Source organism: Euwallacea similis, chromosome 2 (assembly GCF_039881205.1).
Source record: "Euwallacea similis isolate ESF13 chromosome 2, ESF131.1, whole genome shotgun sequence".
Classification (NCBI taxonomy): domain Eukaryota; kingdom Metazoa; phylum Arthropoda; class Insecta; order Coleoptera; family Curculionidae; genus Euwallacea; species Euwallacea similis.
In genome coordinates this window covers 1,843,180-1,861,753 of record NC_089610.1, presented here as the reverse complement: position 1 = coordinate 1,861,753, position 18,574 = coordinate 1,843,180, and the positions used below count along the sequence as shown (strand labels likewise).

At 36.2% G+C, this 18,574-nt stretch overlaps 1 protein-coding gene across 1 annotated transcript in view; it reads left to right on the top strand.

The window, feature by feature from the left end:
• Window positions 1-1,447: 1,447 nt before the first annotated feature.
• caps (capricious) overlaps window positions 1,448-18,574 on the top strand; it is an 82,487-nt gene continuing 65,360 nt past the window's right edge. Inside the window, exon 1 of the mRNA XM_066405575.1 lies at window positions 1,448-1,743. The gene's annotated coding sequence lies outside the window, so the exon portion shown is untranslated. The remainder of the gene's footprint in view (window positions 1,744-18,574) is intronic.

The following is an 18,574-nucleotide window of genomic DNA, read 5'->3' as shown; positions in this document are numbered from 1 at the left end:
CAAGTCCCTGTAATTCATTTTGAATGAAATTCAAGTAGTGTTCCCATGTGAGGTGTTTCTCCAAAATAAAAGGGTCAATTAAATAAATCTCAATCATACCACACCACACGTTTACCGAAAACTTATGTTGAAAATTACTTTCGATTATTGCGTGGGAATTTTCGTCTGACCATATATGACAATTACGTGTATTATTAATGCCATCACAAGTGAATGTTGTTTCATCCGTAAAAAGAATACTTGATTCAACACCATGATTTTTATTGATCCACCCACAAATTTCCTACGTTTAGCACAGTCTTCCGGTTGCAGGTGCTGTACACTCTGTACATTATATGAATATAAACTTCTCTCGTGGAAAGTATTTACTATTCTTCATTGTGGAGTGCTCAATTGAGTAGCAATTCTTTGTGAGCTGGTCGTTGCATCCCCTTCTACTAGATTCAGAATATTTTCTACTTCTTTCAAGTTTTGTTCACTAGATGGTTCAGGTGATATGTTCACACAGAGCAGCTTTCCGGTCTCACACAGATTGTTAAAAATTTTAATAAATACGTTTTTAGAAGGATGTCTTTGATATGGAAACCGGTGACGATACTTTTTAGCAGCAGCTCGAACGTTCGCATTGCAAAAACCATAAACAAACACCATATTGGCATATTCTAATATAAATTTGAGTAAATGTTTGATATTTTGTAACACACAGTTTTGAACTCGAAAATAAACGTCAAACCAATATGAGTATCATTAATAACAACGGTACTTTTATAGTAAATAGAACACCAGTTAAAAAAATTGTTTACGCTATAACTTGCAACCGAACGAAAATCGGATAACAACATTTGAGTTTTTTTACATTTTTTTTTTCATAAATAATGCGCCCCTGAAGTTTAGCACGAGCCTCCCGACTCACCCTATATAACTCTGATGTTTAGTCCACTTTTCATATTCTTAGCGATTTCTCCTTAATACTTTTTCCACGTTTTCCGTCGCCAACTGTTTTCGAGATACAGCCTTTTGTTATTCTTCACACGGTCGGTGCATCTCCTTCAGTTTCCGAGATATCGCAAGATGCGATCTCTAGCCTTTGTGGAAGAACTCGTTATACACAATAATGGCTCAAACAAAATATTCAAATACCCAGGTTTTCAGGACATAAACTGCACTTAAATCAGTCATGAGTGTGGTGGGTCCCAAACCAAAAATCAGTCGGCCCCACGATCGTGAAGCGTCCTATTTTTTTCAAAGCCCCACACCCAACAAAAGATAACCCCCGAAACGAATCAACCCCTTTTCCATTCCCATTCTCCACTACACAGCTTTTCATATTCTTCCGATATAAAAGCTAATAAATCCTGCGCGATCTACTTGGCGTTTTTGTCGCGCCCCACCGCGATGGCGCCACGATACGCGCGACTCTCAACTGTTTTGAACGCAGACCGAGAGAGAGAAGGTGTCTTGGGTAGAGAAACGTCGGGAATTTAACTCGTCATCCCGTTATTCCCGTTTAGTGCGAGACGAGCGTTCGGACGCAACGTTTCGGAATTCGCCAGCGCCATTTTCAGAGATCGACTGGTAACTCTCGTTGATCTTATGGTTATGTAAAGTCTGCGTAGCCGTGTCAGATGGTTTCGTTTTCCAGAGGTGGATTTTTGTTGTTTGTTGCTTTCTGACATGGATTTACGTAGCTGTTGCTGCTGCTGGGCAAGATGCTGAACTATCTCGCCACGAAACTCCCTGATGGTGAGTTCTCAGCTCTATCAGCATGTTTTTAGCACACCGGGTAGACACGTAATTCTAAGAAATCACAAAGGCGTTGGACACTAATTTATTATGTTCTTGTACGGAAAGGTCGCAATTACGAACCTGCCTAATAATGAATTCAGTTAACGTAATGATATTATACAGGAACTTGAACTTTGGTATTGTTTTCCTGTTTAGTTACATCTATAAGCGGGTAACATCACCTTGAGAATAATGAGCTTTTAATGAAGGATATTGTTGCCTTAGATAACCTACGTACTTGTTTTCTGTTTCTTGAGTTTTAAGTGTTGTGCTGTTCATATGGTCACACCCAGAGAGAAAAGGGAAAATTGATGCAGCACAGTATTGTTGTGAAACTTGTTGTAATTAATTACGACCAGCAGTTCCAAAACGTGCTGAGATTGATTTTATATTAGAAGAAAGAAATGAACAGTATTCACTACTTAATGTAGGGAACTTGAGGTTTTTGCCTGAGAAATTATTTCTTCTAATACCAATATCTGGCATTGGAAAGCTGCAACAGTTAGTCTAACTACTTCCACTGCGGTTTCTGGTATTCTGTAGTTTCCGAACACTCTAATCCAATCATAAATTTTGTGCTTACTTGTGTGGCTCCTATGTGACCCTTTCTACTACTAATACACAGTAACAGTTTGGAGTTTCATGGAACAATCCAAATCAATTCTTAAAGCTAGTCTCATAATCATACTGTTTTTTTATACATTTAGTACATGTACGTTTTTCAAAGTAATTTGAATCTTGTCATTCATCTTTTAATGGGATATTTAGTTTCATGCAAAGTTCATTAGGATTAGGTCTTTGAGCACTTGAACTTCATTTCCGAGACTCGAAGTCATTTTGATGACTTTCGCTATTTTGGAAGTCTATTAAATGGGCTTCCATCAAATATTATTTACAAGACTCACGGTTTTCCATTGAGTGCTATCCAGTATCCAGGGCAGATATAGTTTCAGATAAAATTTTCTGTTCGGTATGGTGTGTTCTTTTAAGAGCCTCGTTAAACGAAAACCTTCAAACTTCATTTCCAAAACCCTTAAGCTTAAGCGAATGCAATAAAAAGAGCATTTAAAAAATGTTCCTGAAATTTTTCAAGTGGAGATAATAGAAGTAGACATCTACATTTTGCACTTTTGCAAACTTTGATAATCTATAGTACTGATTATATAAAATATATATAAATATAAAAATAAAAGTACATAAAATTAATCTCCTTGGTTAGCTCTCTAAGCCTAGATAAACGAAGTTCTTTCTAATATCTACTTTTCATTTCCGAGATTTAAGGTGACTTATACCCGTTTCCATAATTTTGATGATTTTCTACTGATTCTAAATGAAGATTTTTCGAACTAAATTTCCGAGACACTATAGAATTGATGATAAGATCCGTATCAATAGACTGGAGTAAAAAGTAATATTCGAATATTCAGTTTTTCCCGGGTATCCGTGAAAGTAGTCCGAAGTGTGCAAATTCCGAAACATCATTTGGTTGACCTCGGAACTTTTCTAATTTAAGCACCCTTGCATCTCTTACAATTTACGAGATTCTCATTCTAGATATCCTTATCTGTGGGTACACTGTATTTTGTATTAAATATATATTAAGAAGCATTGTGTTGATCTGCCGTGATTTGATGAAAATTTTCAGTAAATATTCATTTAAGTCTTCATCGATTGTTAATTATTTCAATGATGTTTTCATCAAACCATTCAGGTTCTTTTCTAATCTTCGCACCTTCAAGGGTTTCTTTAGAACTGCATTTCTCGATTGGGATCTAGCCCCAGCATTGTGCTTCTTCATCAAAATTTGATCCTATGTATTTGATGTGAAACGGTCATCAAATCTGCTTCACTGCCAAAAAAAATCTGGAAATCTTGATGACAAAATCAGTGTAGTTGAAAGGTGGATCTCATCTCTCGCATCACTCCCTCGTCTCTTTTATATCATAACGCATTAGCATCGTCAGCAAAGGAGTGAACCTTACTGATGTACCCAAAGGTATAGTGAAAGCAACAGTGGCTCCAGAACAGAACTCTGCTGAAATCCATGGCGAATCTTTGGTTTAGTATAAATCATCCACACACATCTAATATCCTACTAAGTACAACTAAAACTAACGCAACGTCACTCACTGAAACCACCACACTTTGCTATTTTCTTCGATAGAATGACATGTCTGACACGCTCGAATGCCTTAGAGATATCACAAAATACAGTGGCAGCACAATCATCAGCATTAATCCCCAAGTTTAAAGTCTCTAGAAGTTCAAAAATCATTTGTACCGCTGAATGCCTGAAAGTCAAAATGACTATTTTCCAATATTTTATGTTTAACAAAAAACGTCATTATTCTCCTTTTCACGAACTTTTTGACAATTTCAGACATTGAGTCCTGTAATTTCCAAGAGATCCATATCTTCTCCACTTTCTGCAAAAGACACATTTATGGATTCAGCCAACGTACAATGTACGTAAATCTCTTGAACATCAGTTGCTGACAAGACAAATGAGTCACTCAAATAATCCTTAAACTGCATTTCCTTGCGCCATCCATCAGAGAAGCTCCAAGCTATTGAGCAATATAAAGCTCATTGAAGCTGCAGGGTGTAGGTAACTTTGCATGAGAATTGGTTGCACCTTTATTGCCTGAAAGATCATTTGCAATACTTCAATTTCGAGATAGCAACAGAATTTTGAAATCGTTACTATAAATAGAACTTCTCGAATTTCCTTGATCCATCAATTACCTTTGTAAAAGCTCTTAAAAAATCATCAAATCGGGCCACAGGTGCCTAGTAATCTCAAATCCGAGAATGCATCAAAGTTATTACACTTTGACTGCGAGAGCTTGGGAATAAACCCTGTTGGACAATTTCGACATGTTCAGAGAGTACAAGCCCTAGGCCGGACATACATGGAGCAGGGTTATCTGACTACAAAAAAAAAGATAAATTTCTCATGAGCATATATGTACCTAGAAGTATTGAAACTTAAGAATTGGAAAGCTTTAGGTTATTCTTAATTTCAAGTATTATTTTTGCACGTTTCACATTCACACAATCTGAGAGTCAGTTGTGGTGCTGAAGATATCAAAGATTGTAATCACGTTAAGAAGATATTAAGAGAGTCCAATATTATCAGCCTTTCACCTAATTTTTAGAAGCCATTGGATACTTAATGCATCTATCGTATAAGGTACTAAGGCATTTTAGACGTCAATTTTATGTTTTTAAGTTTGATTCTCTTGAATTGATAATCATCTTTTTATTTCCAGTCTTTAAAAACGAATGTGAAATCAAGTCGTTTCTTCAAAAGAAACAATTTACATTAGGTTCACTTTTAGACATCCGCCTATTCTTTACACATGGTCTTAGTCTGAACTAACTTAAACACTTTAAGATCTAATTTTAAAGAGACATATTTGTGAAAATTCTGTCAAACCGTTACATCATAACTTTAGGTTTAACCATTGAGTAAAACTTCAGAAGTTTTGTTTGATTCGTCTTTTTAAGATCGTTTCTAAGGAGAGAAAAACTAGGTCGCTTTTAGTATTACTATTGTTGGCCTTTCTTAAGACAACTTTTTCCAAGTTTCCATTATCTCCGGCCTCCTGAATATAATCTCCTCCGAAACTATTGTCTAGGAGAATCTATAGTCCGCGGGAGGCTATTCACGAAAATTCTGTTTACGTTGGCGAAACAGTATTATTTATTAAACTTTTGAAGAAGAAAATAATAACGACATGATAAACGAGTGTTTTTAATGTTCGACTATTTTTACAGCTTAAAAGCTTAAGCGATATAAATTTGTTTGAAAATGCGCGCTTCTGCCTCAGTAGATTACATAAAATGGACTGAAATATTTCCTGAAAGACGAGCGGAAAATGGTATTTTCTGAGCCATTAAGGTTGAATAATTTAGATAAACGCTCATCTAAATTTTAAGAAATAATGATTATTTTTTCCGTTTGTTCAACCTAGATTTCCTTTAAGCCGACTGAAGGATTAAATTAAATATTTAAAAAAATAGCTTTTCGCATGTAAATCATCACCAGATCCATGGCACAAATTTTCTCATTGGAGTAATCGCCGTGGTAATAAATTCTCAATTACAAGGGTAATTCATCTGCATAATGTTTGCTTACATTACAAATGAAAATTAAAAGCCAATTTAAATAGTACACATAGCAATAAATTTATTTTAACAGTGCCGGACAATGTGCATATTATTACCTTCAGCTGATCAAACATAAACAAATGATGCAACGGTCTTCATGTTGTTCGGAGTGGTCATTTAAATATTTGGAATCCATCGTAAAAAGCCTCATTTCTCATTAATAATACATTGTGCAACAGGAATTTTACGTTTTTTTTTTATTGTTTCAAAATGTTTTGATTTTTCCGTCCTGTTTTCGCTTTGGCTTTGATAATTAAGTCGTTAATTCGCACAGAGTGCCCGCTTGTATCATCAAAGAACCGACAAATCATTCTTTATACCGAACACGATAACGCGGTGGTTTTGATTGAGATGTTTTGGCTGCGTGCCAGGAAGATGAAACTGCGAAATGTCTTTGAACTGTTATTAACTGGTTATTAAATGGTCCACTGGTAATAGCTTTCACGTTTTGCTCAGCTGTTATTCTATAGGCTTAAGTAGTTCCTAAACATTTGCCCAAGCCACAAGAGGGAACTCAAGCCTGTCAGTATCTAATAGGCGTTTATTTTGTTCTAAAAGAATTATGAAAATATTCAAATTGTAAAACTCCTGTGTGAAATAAACATGTGAAGCATGAATTATTCAACCGCAACGACTTGGAAAGTATCGTCTTACCACTCGTAATTCAGAGAATGCCTATGATTTACTGTAATCTAGCAGAGCTGAAGGTTTTGTGATACAACAAAAGTATATATTGGATTATTATCTCTTAAATTGATATTTTTCAAGTAAACCATACGTTACAGCCGAATTCCTGAAATCCAGTAGACTCCTTCTAAATTTTTCGCCTCACTAAATTTTTTTACCTCTTTTTTATTTACTTTTGAAGCCTGTTACACGTTTAGTGGCTATTTTCAATTACCATGAGGAGGAAATCCTAAAGTTATAATTCAAAATAAATATAAGGTATGCGGAAATATCAATTGATTTTTATATTTCTATTTTATTTTATATTTTATTTGCTGCGTGCTTCGTCGCTGTTTCCAAACGGCCAAAAAATGCCTGATGGATGGGGTCGATGTTGAACATCGCCTCTTTTTCGCTGGCTTTAAAATTTCGTAAAATACACTTCTTATGTGGGTTTCCAAAAAGAAATTAATTCCAAGCCAATTGCGGAACACAAGTTTCAAAACAAGTCCTGTACGATAATAACTCATTCTTTTCCTTTAGGCAGCCATAAAAATGTTACATGCATATCCAGTTAATAACATATCCGAATAATTACACGTATAATAAGAGCTAATTTAATTTAAATTTCAATTTGAAACAGACTCGACGGATATTTACCCATTTAAAAATCCATTCATCAAATTAAGAGGGTCCCAAGATCGCATTCACTAGCTTGCGGTCTAAAGAGATTTCGTGTAATAAAAACTCATTTAGGCTTCAATTTAAATATTATTTTAACGAAAAGAGATAGGAATATTATTACGGATTTATCAGTTTGCTGTCACAAAAATAATTAATATTAATAATTAGAAACTAATCACTTCTGACATGTTACCGGCGGTGGAAGTATTTTGCAGTTAATTGATTTATTATGTTATTGGCTGGAACATGACAATTATCATATGTAGTACATTACTTTGGGTTAACAGGGTTGAAAAATGATTCTTTCAAAGGGTATCAGAGAAGTTTCTTTTGTACAGTCTGCACGAATACGTTTATATCCCAATGGCTGAATTCAAAGGCACAAAAACTAGTCATCTTTTGAGCAAGCATCATTTTCAAAGTCTAACGTCCTCTACGAATGGGAAATGGGGTATCTTAAAGTCAGATTATACCTATCATGAGAGCGCCAACATGAATTCCAAGATCCACATGTATGATATCAGTTTCTTTGTGAGCAAACTTTCCTTTGTCGGGACCCTGAAATCGTTTTCTTATCTCCGGGAGTTGCATCGAGTTTACTAAAGTGTTTTATAGCTTTATATTCTTGCCGAATCAGAAAACTAATAATGCAGGTCCGACGTTTGACTTCAAAGAGTATATTGCACGTACCCAGGGGCTTTTCCTTGTCTCACTAATAGTCTAGTTTCGAATGTCATAAACCGGCGGTAAATATTTCAAGCCCAAACCCACGGGCTTAGAAAGTTAGATAAAAGCAACTCGCCCCGGAGATAGTTTAACAAGTTTTAGATAAATACTTTGTGGAAGATTCAAGCAGTTCATATATCCGCGAACCACCCAGAGACTTGTAATAATACAGTTGGAAACTGTTTTATTAGAATGTTTAACTCTAAGACTAAAGAAACGTTCCAGTGCTTTACTGCTTTAGATTTTGCTTGACAATTTTGTGCTTGTAACAATTTGGGCTCTGGCAAATGAGGGTGGAATAATAGGGGAGCAAAAATTGCTCAGAAAGATGTTAACAGAAATAGTTGTCAGATACAATGTTCCTCCACTTTAGCGGGGAAGTCAATAATTTTGAAAGACCTTACTATCATGCTTTATCAAAGCCCAGTACTTCAAAGACCATGTCCAGTCAACCCTCTCGCAGTTTGTACACATCTCCAAGTCCCGACTCAAAATTTTATAGCCCTTATAAGTCCTCCCACCTCCCTTCCATCCCCCGTTGAATCCACACTTTTCTCCTCTAGCCACTCGGAAATATCATCTCTTAGAACCCCAAAACCTCCACTACTGCACGGCTCTAAATGTGCCAATCACCTCTAATCTCAGTTCGCAAAGGGCATCAGCAGTGGATGAAACCGCAGAACACCCCGAGTTCAAGCTTCTTGGGAGTTTTAGGAGAATGATGAATACTAATCCGTCTATAATGCTAAGAGATGTTCCAGAACTTGTTGTTAGAGGAGACTTGTGTACTCTGTAAATTCTGTTCTCAATGAATTTGACATTATTCGATGGCTCCATATAAAAGCTGTTCGTTGGAGTCACTTGAAGCAGCCTACCTAATTTTTTTGAAACTTCACAATCAAATGTGGTTCGTTTATGGGGCCGTGTAGCTTTAATTGTTGAAATTGAAGTAAAATAAAAAAATCTTAAACGGTCTCATCTCTTTAGAAATTCAACCTCCACCAGTTTTTTCTTCTAAAATTTGCCTTACAGAACTGTTTTCCCGAAATATCTATTGTCAATGAACACGTGGCAAAACTGCTCTACCACCCAACGCATCTACTTCATCCTTTCGACCGCAGAAAGCTTTAGTTCGCTACTTGCAATTTTACCATTATTATCCAACTTATTAGGAACCTTCTCTCTCAAAAGTTATTTAAAATTACCACTCTGCTGACACTTCTCATAAGGCATGGAGTTTGATTTATCTTAATTGGTTTAAGATAAATGGAAACCAGCATTTCCTCACGCGAGATAAAGTAATTAGTCGATTTTTTATCGTCGCCCATTAATCTTCAGGCTTTATTTAGACGAAAATACATAATCTAAACAGCCAGTTTATTATGCCGTAATGGATTACTTAAATACCAGTTCGCCTACAAAATATTGTGATAGAAATTCAAGCTTGGGCGAATGCATTTTTAATGTCTCAATAACATGATAACCGTTTTTATTGTTGGTGATACTCCTCAATTTTGATTTGCTCTAAACCAACACCTCACTTCCGTTAATTTCTACCAAATTTACCACTGTCAAATATTTGACTTCAATATTTCCCTCAATCAACTGTCGGAATTGAGAAATGGGCAAATACAAATTAATTCAATGTTGCTTTATACCCGCTCAAATAAATGCCCCGATATAGAATTGAAATTTTTAATCAATTCATTACAATTTGAAGCTTTCCCCGAGGCTTTCCCTCCTCATGCAATATTGCTGTGTTGTTTCAAAGGCTTGAAGCACTCTCCTGCAAAATACTTTTATTGGACAATTTCAATGGATAAATAGAGGTTAATCAAACGTTACAAATTTATCTAAAAATCACTACTTTCGCTCGTAAAATTCACCTAACGAGAAGGCCCTTGGGCCAGAACACCAACACACCAATTTATTCATTGTTAATAGCGTTCATTTTCCATCGAGATTGCTATAATTCCGCTAAAATGAGAAATATGCAACCCTTGTTAATCTTTAGCGAGCGTGACAGCCATGGGGTAGAATTGTGCATTGTTTGCTGGGACCGAAAGTCGTTCTCGCATAGTTGAGCATATACCAGATACCAGAGAAGAAGATTCTTGCCAGGGGCGTATTAGTACTAGTTTGTTAAGTTAGGTATATTCGGAAGGAGTGAGGCCAGGATTTTTAGATGTATTATTCAAGCGATAAAACTAGTAGTCGCTCAAATTTTACCCCTTTTGGCTCTTGAGTTTGAACTAAGGGTGAATATTGCTTTTGTTTTTAAAGTTATAAAAAAATTTACTTCTCATAGTTACGATTTCCAAGACTCTTGCTCTCGCAAGTTTTACATAGGAAACAAATATTTAAGTCCCGTGGTTATATATGACCATGAGAACACCATATTTTTCAATAATCAAATTAGAATAACCATAAATTATAAATTAGTTACTAATAAAAAAAACTCGAAAAAAACTCCCTTTCCCATATAAATTATAATCATGTGTTTGTCACATTTTCGTTATCTAAAGGCCGGTTTTTGAACTCGTCTTGGTCTGCTTCTCTAATCGGTGCTCACCCTTCATTATCATACTTTTTGTCACTATTCAAGTTTTGAGCGTCAATATCTCGGAAATTAGAACAGCAATTATCCTATAAATTACCTAGTGTCGATAGCTCTATAAGAACGAACAAACAGAAGAGAAAAGAGAGAGGAGGTCCCTCCCGTTTGCTACTTTTCAAGCCTTAAGCGTCGATATCTTAGGACATTAAAATCTGCATTTGCATGACGAAGAATATTTCCTTCTTTAGCCCTAATCTCGATGCTCTGTCCTTTATCTTTCTATTCACACCCTCGGCTACGAATACACACAATCCCTCTTCAAATCATAAAGTAGTCTTCTACCAAAAAGGAAAACTAAATTTCACAAGCCATGCCATGTTGGAGATAATAGAACAACGTGTTTTTTCTTGAATTATCAAGAGCAAAAAGAGATGGCGAACGGGAGAGGAGATGTAAGAAGTTCCTTCAATGATCGATAACCAGGGATATTAGTTCAATAAGTCAATTCATGCAAGAAGACAAGGCAAAAAGAAGCACAAAATAGAGGAGGAATGGAAACAGAAGCCATTTCAGCCACTCCGTTTTTAAAGAATTCAACAAATTATCTCTTCTCATTCCAAAGCGTTGATGTGCGTTTTCAGAGTCACTGAACGAACGTAATATAAATTGCCTGTGATCGATCATTGGCGAAGGCTATAAATTAGAAAAATTGCATGGTATTCATTACAACTTTTATATCCATGAATAACAATAGCTTGTGACAAATAAAATCCATTGATAAAGCATTTAACGAAACTGGGTCATTATCTACAAATAAATACAGATTCTCAGCGTATTACACAATAGTTATTATGCAAAGTTGATGGTTCAAGGGAACCAAGTTTACATGCTAAGCCAATAGCATGTTAAAGCGTGATTTAAAGCGTAGTGCAACAACAGTGTAAATCTGGGCGTAAAAAATAGAAACACAGCCAGACGATTATCGAAAGACATTCATGGGGAATGTTGTTGGTTTATAAATATAAATGAGCTATGTTTATTAATTAATCAATAAGCAACTTGAAAAATGCGTTGCTGGAGGTCAACACGAACATTTTACATTAGGACATGTAGTCGGAAAAGGCTTATAAATATTTAACAAAACTGGTCAAAGACCTCGTTTCGCAATATGCCAGGAAAATCAAGCTAACATTTAATGACAGTAAAGATAATCCCCAAATCAATTTATCATCGGTAAAATTTCACAAGTATCGACTGTTAAGCCAACACGGCTCAACTTGGCATAAAGATGTTGTTGAGACTCTAATTAGGAAACAAATTACTTAAGTCCCATATTAAACATTTCTCCTGATGGGCGTCATCCTTCATCAACTATAGGGATGAAGGGGATAGCGCTAAAGAACGTAGGGGTTTTCGGCACGGATGGCACGTTTGGGAAAGGGAAAGGTGCTAAAGGGCGTCGTAAAAAACTATTAAATAGGAATTGGGGAAGTTTTGGGGTACGCCCTGGCTGTTGCTTTAGTTCGACTGAGAAATTTCTAAGAAATTGTCTAAACTATTTTTCATCAACTGAGGAGATTTTAAATTAAACCAAAGTTTTATTTGATCGTACCTCGTTGAACGATGCAGAATTACAATATTTTAAAGCGCAAATAGAACGAACGCGGGTAAAACAATTTTCCAAAACCCCAACTTTAAATAGTTTCCTCGAAGTTTTCCCTTTCCGGCTGTTTAAAAATGAAACATTATTATCCGACGCGGATCTCTCCAGAAAAGAAACTAGGTTGCATCCCAAAGTTTATTTTCTACCAGTTTTTTTAGCACAAAATTTCTCTTTGAATATCCGTTCAAAGCGATTGTTTAGACAGACCTGGGGGGTTCTTTGGTTCTTTTCTATTACAAACTCGTTGCCTGTATTTGGAAAAGAGGAATTACATTCAACCAGAAAAAGGAGGTTTTGAAACCCGAACGAATGTTCGAGTAAATTGCCTTCACTGCGTGTTTGACTTGGCTAAAGTTACTTTGGAGATTAAACGTTTAATAGGGTTTCGTCGTATTTGGAGTTTTAAATTTAATATGTAGAACTAAGACAATTCTTTCACAGAAAACGAGGTAATCTTTTTTCAGTACGCGGAACCCATTTTGAAAGAGAAGTTCCCTAATACGTGTCGTGTCCCTAATACGTGTTGTTTACAGCAATCATTCAAAACGATCATGATGGTTAGGGCAGTCCGAGCCGTAAATTCTTGAAATTTAACGGAGACAATTGCATTTTGGAATGACATATAGGGATGAGTGGAGTCTGCAGGTGATCGTGCCGCCGGGGCCAATTCAATTCAGTTTACCCTTGCTCTCAATCGATGCCTTTGAAAATGGCAAACTCGCGCTGAATTAAAAAAATCTGAACCTCATTGATTTTTTTAACGTGCCACTGATGTGACACCAAGAGGACGAGTCACGCCATTATTCCTTATCTGAGAATCACATTTACTTAGAGAGAGAGACACCATGTAGTCAGTGTTACCCTCATTCAACACAAAACCCTTATCATGAAACCATCTACTAGCACTTGATTGAACCTCCCCATGCATTATCTCTATCGTCAAGAAAACAAACTCTAATTACCGTGTCATCGACAAAAAGATATAAATCGACAAGTGAGTCACTCCCAGGTAGAGTATTGAGAATAGTAATGGGCCGAAGATTGAACCCTGAAGCACACCCACTGGCTTCCAGACTTACCGTCATTTTACCACTGAATGTTACACGCTGCAACCTGTCACTCAAGTAGGATTTCAATCAGTCTCCTCAAACTCAGATATCCTTATCAGAAGATCATGCGAAACGCAGTCAAATGTCTTGCTCAAGCCACAGAAGCTGACACTCATATACTCATAGTCCTCAAAAGCATCTGAAATTAACTCAACAAAACTATGCCGCGCATCACTGAACGAGTTGTAGACCTCAAACTGCAAAACATCTGCGCAACTACAGATTTTTCAAATATTTTGAATGTTACAGGGAAGAACGATATAGATTTGTAAGAACCTATGTCACTCCTGCTGCCCTTATTCTTGTAAATGGGCAAAACTGAAGACCACTTGAAAGCCTCAGGCAAGTAGGTCGTCTCCATGCACAGATTAATAAACCTAGTGATGTAGTGAAAAAATCACCTCGTAGTCAAATTTAGACTCTATGTAAATATACAGTGTGTCCAAAATAAGGATGATCTTTGATACAGGAATCTTTTTTATTTTTTCCTGATTTTATAATATGAAAAACTATATCAATATAGATTTTATATTTACATGGCCGCTGTCCATCTTCAAAATTATGTAGATGCTTAATTCGATTTAGGAATATTAATCACCCTTTAATGTTGTAACATTATTTTCAGCATCCCGGAATGCATGCGTATGTTGCACATACTGTATAGTAGCGTACAATGCATTATTTAAATCACACACTCTATATACAGGGTTGGGATGAGATCATCCCAACTATACAAGACATGACAATTTAGGTAGTAGTGAAAGTCTAGAGACTTTTAGTTATTGTTAGTACATTAAAAGGTAGGAAATATAGATGGGAACCTGACCCCGAGGTGTACGTATTAAGCTAGTTGGGTATACGAGGGCACCAACAATTTTCCATTTACCAGATAACTCTAGTCAGTAAGAGTTTTTTTACGCTATATCTTATTAAATCAGCAAGGTACCATTCAAGCAATCACATTCAAGTCATCTTTTGCACTTGATAACTATACTTATTAAAAAAAGAACAATTGGATAATCTGAACTAACCTGCAAATCTTTGACTTTACATAAAAATATTAATTAGAAAACAGAAAATTGAATAATTGTTTCTAAAGAAGTGATGAAAAGAGCAACATAACAGCTAAGAGAATAAAGAGGGGGATTACTAAAGGAGAAAGATTTTTTAATATGAATTAAGGTAGGAGTGTTCCATCTAATATCTATCTATCTATCTAAATCACAAGCGGAGCTGTTATAAATAAATCTCAAACTGACCTAAACTGACCAAATCATCGATCAAAGACAAACACATAGCCTTAGGTAGATGCTGATGGATAAAGATTCAATAGTGAGTCTTCAATCGATTTTAGCGATCCGATTAGAAATAATAAAGTTGGTTTCACGAGGGAAGTTGAAAGTAGATTGTGACCACGTACTTAAACTTATTTTATTTAATACCACCTTCCAATGTCCTTAAACCTTGACTAAAGTGGCTTATTAGGGCAGGATTCTTTGATAGCGATCGTATTCCATTTACCATCTTTATAAGCTGGAGCGTCGAGAGGGTATACGCAAAGCTTATTTATTAGTTGTATAATTCGCTTAACGAGACAAAGGATCCTTTTATTGAATTATTAATGCATATAAATAGCCAGACAGGCAGGTTTAAGCCAAATTTCCCGAATCAATAAAATGCGGCTTAGAGCGAATTTGTAGGACGAAAGGCAATTTAACAATTTAGGTCAGCGTGGCGAGAGAGGCATATCAAGCCAAATCGACCCTTTTCCATGGTTTTAGTAACAAATATTGAAAATAATATTGACATATAGTAGAAAGCTAGAAGATGACAAAAAACATGGTTAAAGATGAGGATTTAAGGAAATCCTCATCCTCAAAATACAAGTGCCCCTTGAGGATGGATAGACACCAGAAATTTGAAATTTTTGGACTTAATTCTAATAAAAATTCGTTTTTTCGCAAAGTTCAATGTACTCAACCGTCAAAAAGGCGAATCCACCTGCCTGAAAGTAAATCGATCAAACACATATTCAAATGCCGGAAAGCCGGAACAAATTCCAAACACGTCCATCGTCTGCTAAGTTTTGGACGTTCCATTTAAATCTGAAGTTGGCGACACGTCAGGATCAACACTTCCTTTATTTATGTGATTCCGGATGGTGAAAAGTGAGCAGAGTTTGATGAAATTCCCGATGCCAAACTCCACGGAAACTTGTTAGAAACTTAGATTAGTTTTATCACGCCGAGACTCGAGACGAGAGTGCGATCTCGGATTATTTGAATTTTGCGCTTAATCGGCGCATAGTTGTTAAAACAAGACGAAGGGAGGACCGTAATATTTTCGCTAATGAGGCAGCCCTTCAAATCTCGTTTCCAAACAGGAAAGGGAGAAAATGAAAATTTCGACTTTAGGGTTGGAATTTATGATGTGCAGCGAAGGCACCCAACATTCCTTTGACAAGCCGGTTTTTATGAGCTCTGGGATTAGGTAGTGAAGGTGTGAATATAACCCTGTCAGATTATAGAAGTTATTACGTGATATTTCTTGTACCAATGGGATTTTTGTTGTCGGAAGGCGACAAAGTCGAACAGCTGCAGGGAAAAAGTAGCAGCTTCCATAAAATCACTAAAAGGGCCAAAAGTAAACAGTAAAAGGTATATCCAAGTGCTTTACTCTGAAAAGCAAGCGAGATTCATTTCATTACGGTCCTGAATCCTATATAAAGCATACCGGTAAGTCCCGATAGAGCACATTCGCCATGCACAATGCACAAGTTCCTGCATTCTCCTTTCAAACCGCAATTCAGAATGGATCGTAAAACGGTTCGAAAACGTTTTATATTGTCGGTACGGAGCCATCCCAACTTCGTGCATCTCTCCGCGAGGATATTTCTTCGTTTTGCCATGTTTAGCCCATGAAAACCGTGACCTTAAACTGCATTCTTGCATAATAAAAGCGAAACTATAATGGATCTTTTTGACCGGCTTGGCACAAGCTCAGATTTAACCGTGTCTCGTGTGGTGTCCAGAAGTAACGATGAGAGTGGATGGTTGGATTGGGAAATTTCGGATATTTTCAAGTTTCCTCTACCCTCGCAATCAGTGAGAATCAGTCATCAAGCTCTACATTTTGATTGCAAGATTTGCTAGATCGTCTTTGATTGACGGGTAATTTGTCCGGCACAGGACAACGCGGTTTTCATTTGAGGGCTAAGGGTCTCTTCAGGCCCGAGACAATCTGGACAACGTGGTTGAATTCTCCCTTTTCAAGCAATATAATATATTTTTTTAATATTAAATATTCAGAACCATGAGAAGAGATCTGAGAAGAATATTGTATTGCTTAGGAAGATGCAATAAGAAGACAATTCCACCTCCTTATGGGGTTTTTGAGTGGTTCCTATCTTCGTGGGTTTGTATAAACTTAAATTCAAAATAGAGAAGAGATTGATTTGGCCAGAAGAGAAGATTTCCAAGAGAAATATACGAATATTTTCCAACATTGCAATATCTGAGACCCCAAAAGTTCCTGCATTAAAATAGACCAATCTGACTCATAAGATGATGTCACTATTATAATATGGATGTATTATGGATGTCATGAATATCTCGATAGAAAAGATACAGGATGAGTATTGCATAAGAGTGGTCAATCACTATTGTCTTATTTGTCACTAGGAATGTGAGGGATATCTGGAGACTGTAGACGTATACAAAGAAACCCACAATAAATGATGGAGAGAAAATCCCATAAGGGTTGTCAATTTTGTGGTATTTTAAAGTGCCAACATCTCAAGTGCCAAGACAGCTTCAGTTTCAAATGAGTCTCTTACATTATTCCTTATCTCTCTTTGTCATTCTCTCCTTTCAGTATCTTCAGTATTTTTCAAAAGTTTTGTTTCGTCCACATTCTTCTAAATGCGGATGAAACTTTCTTGAAGCTTAAATCATGGATCGTTATACATGTATTAATTTTTTTATTTGCATATGTATTATTCACTTCCCAGTTCCTCGTCTGAATCCCATTTCCGCAACAGTGCAAACCGGAAGGATTCCGGCACAAAAAAAGGTAATAAGAATACACACAGAACCGACATACAATATAAAAATTTCAGTATTTTTTCCGGTGCATTTTAAAAAAGTTTTTATATCAGACCAAGCGAGCATCCCGACCCATAATAAGGATTTCGCGGGACCAGACTGGAATTTGAATATATCTCACGTATTCCGCTGTATGACGGAAAGTTGAAACGGCATTTATGTGGATTTAATAACGTACTCATATGAAGTATAGGGCTAGAAGTATGTGAACTGCGCGAAGGAAAAAGACAATATTTTCGTCATAAAATATTCGTAAACTTTAAGGGTTTATAAACTACTAATGCCTTCGTAAAGTAGGAAAACCAGCTTTAAAGGTTATGACCTCGGGGAATATGGCTTACATCACATTAAGCAACTTTTTCCAGGAAAAACTCACTTTTTATTAAATGGCAACAAGGGCATATTCATTTGTCATGAGTAGATGACAGGCAGATTTAGCTACCATGCAGACGTGAGAGAGATGGCGATGTATGATTGATAGCAAATCATGAGAGCTACGTTGCCAAATCTTGTTAGGTTTCTTGAAAGCTCATGATATGTTTTGACAATCTTTGATAAATATTATAGGTTTCTTAGGTTCCCAATTTCGTCAATATACAGCAGGGGTGTTTGAATAAATATCAAGAAATCCTCATCTGGAAAAGCAAATTATTACAACGGAAAAACCGATTAGCATAAATGAGAGCAAACCCTCATACTTAATACTTAACTTTAACTATAACCCTAATACTTAACTTTATGACTTGTGGAAACTCCAATTGATCAAATGTATAACACAGAATTTAAATATTTTGTGACATCTTGAAATAAACATATATCATTCCAACACAAAACGATAATTCCGATCTGACACATAGATTATCTGCTTCACGATATCAAGTCCATTGGGAATTGAAAAAATGAAATCTCAAAATTAAATGAAACTTTTCAATTTCATGAATGTTTGATATACCTTGAGGTAATCTAAAGAAATGTACATATTTGGCAGCTGAAAATAACGGTATGTAAACATTTCCTCACATAAAGATGTTAAAGGGTTCATCGTTCTATAATCTGAGAGTTCGTCTGCCGATAAAACTATATAGCACAAAAACTACGTCATCGTCAC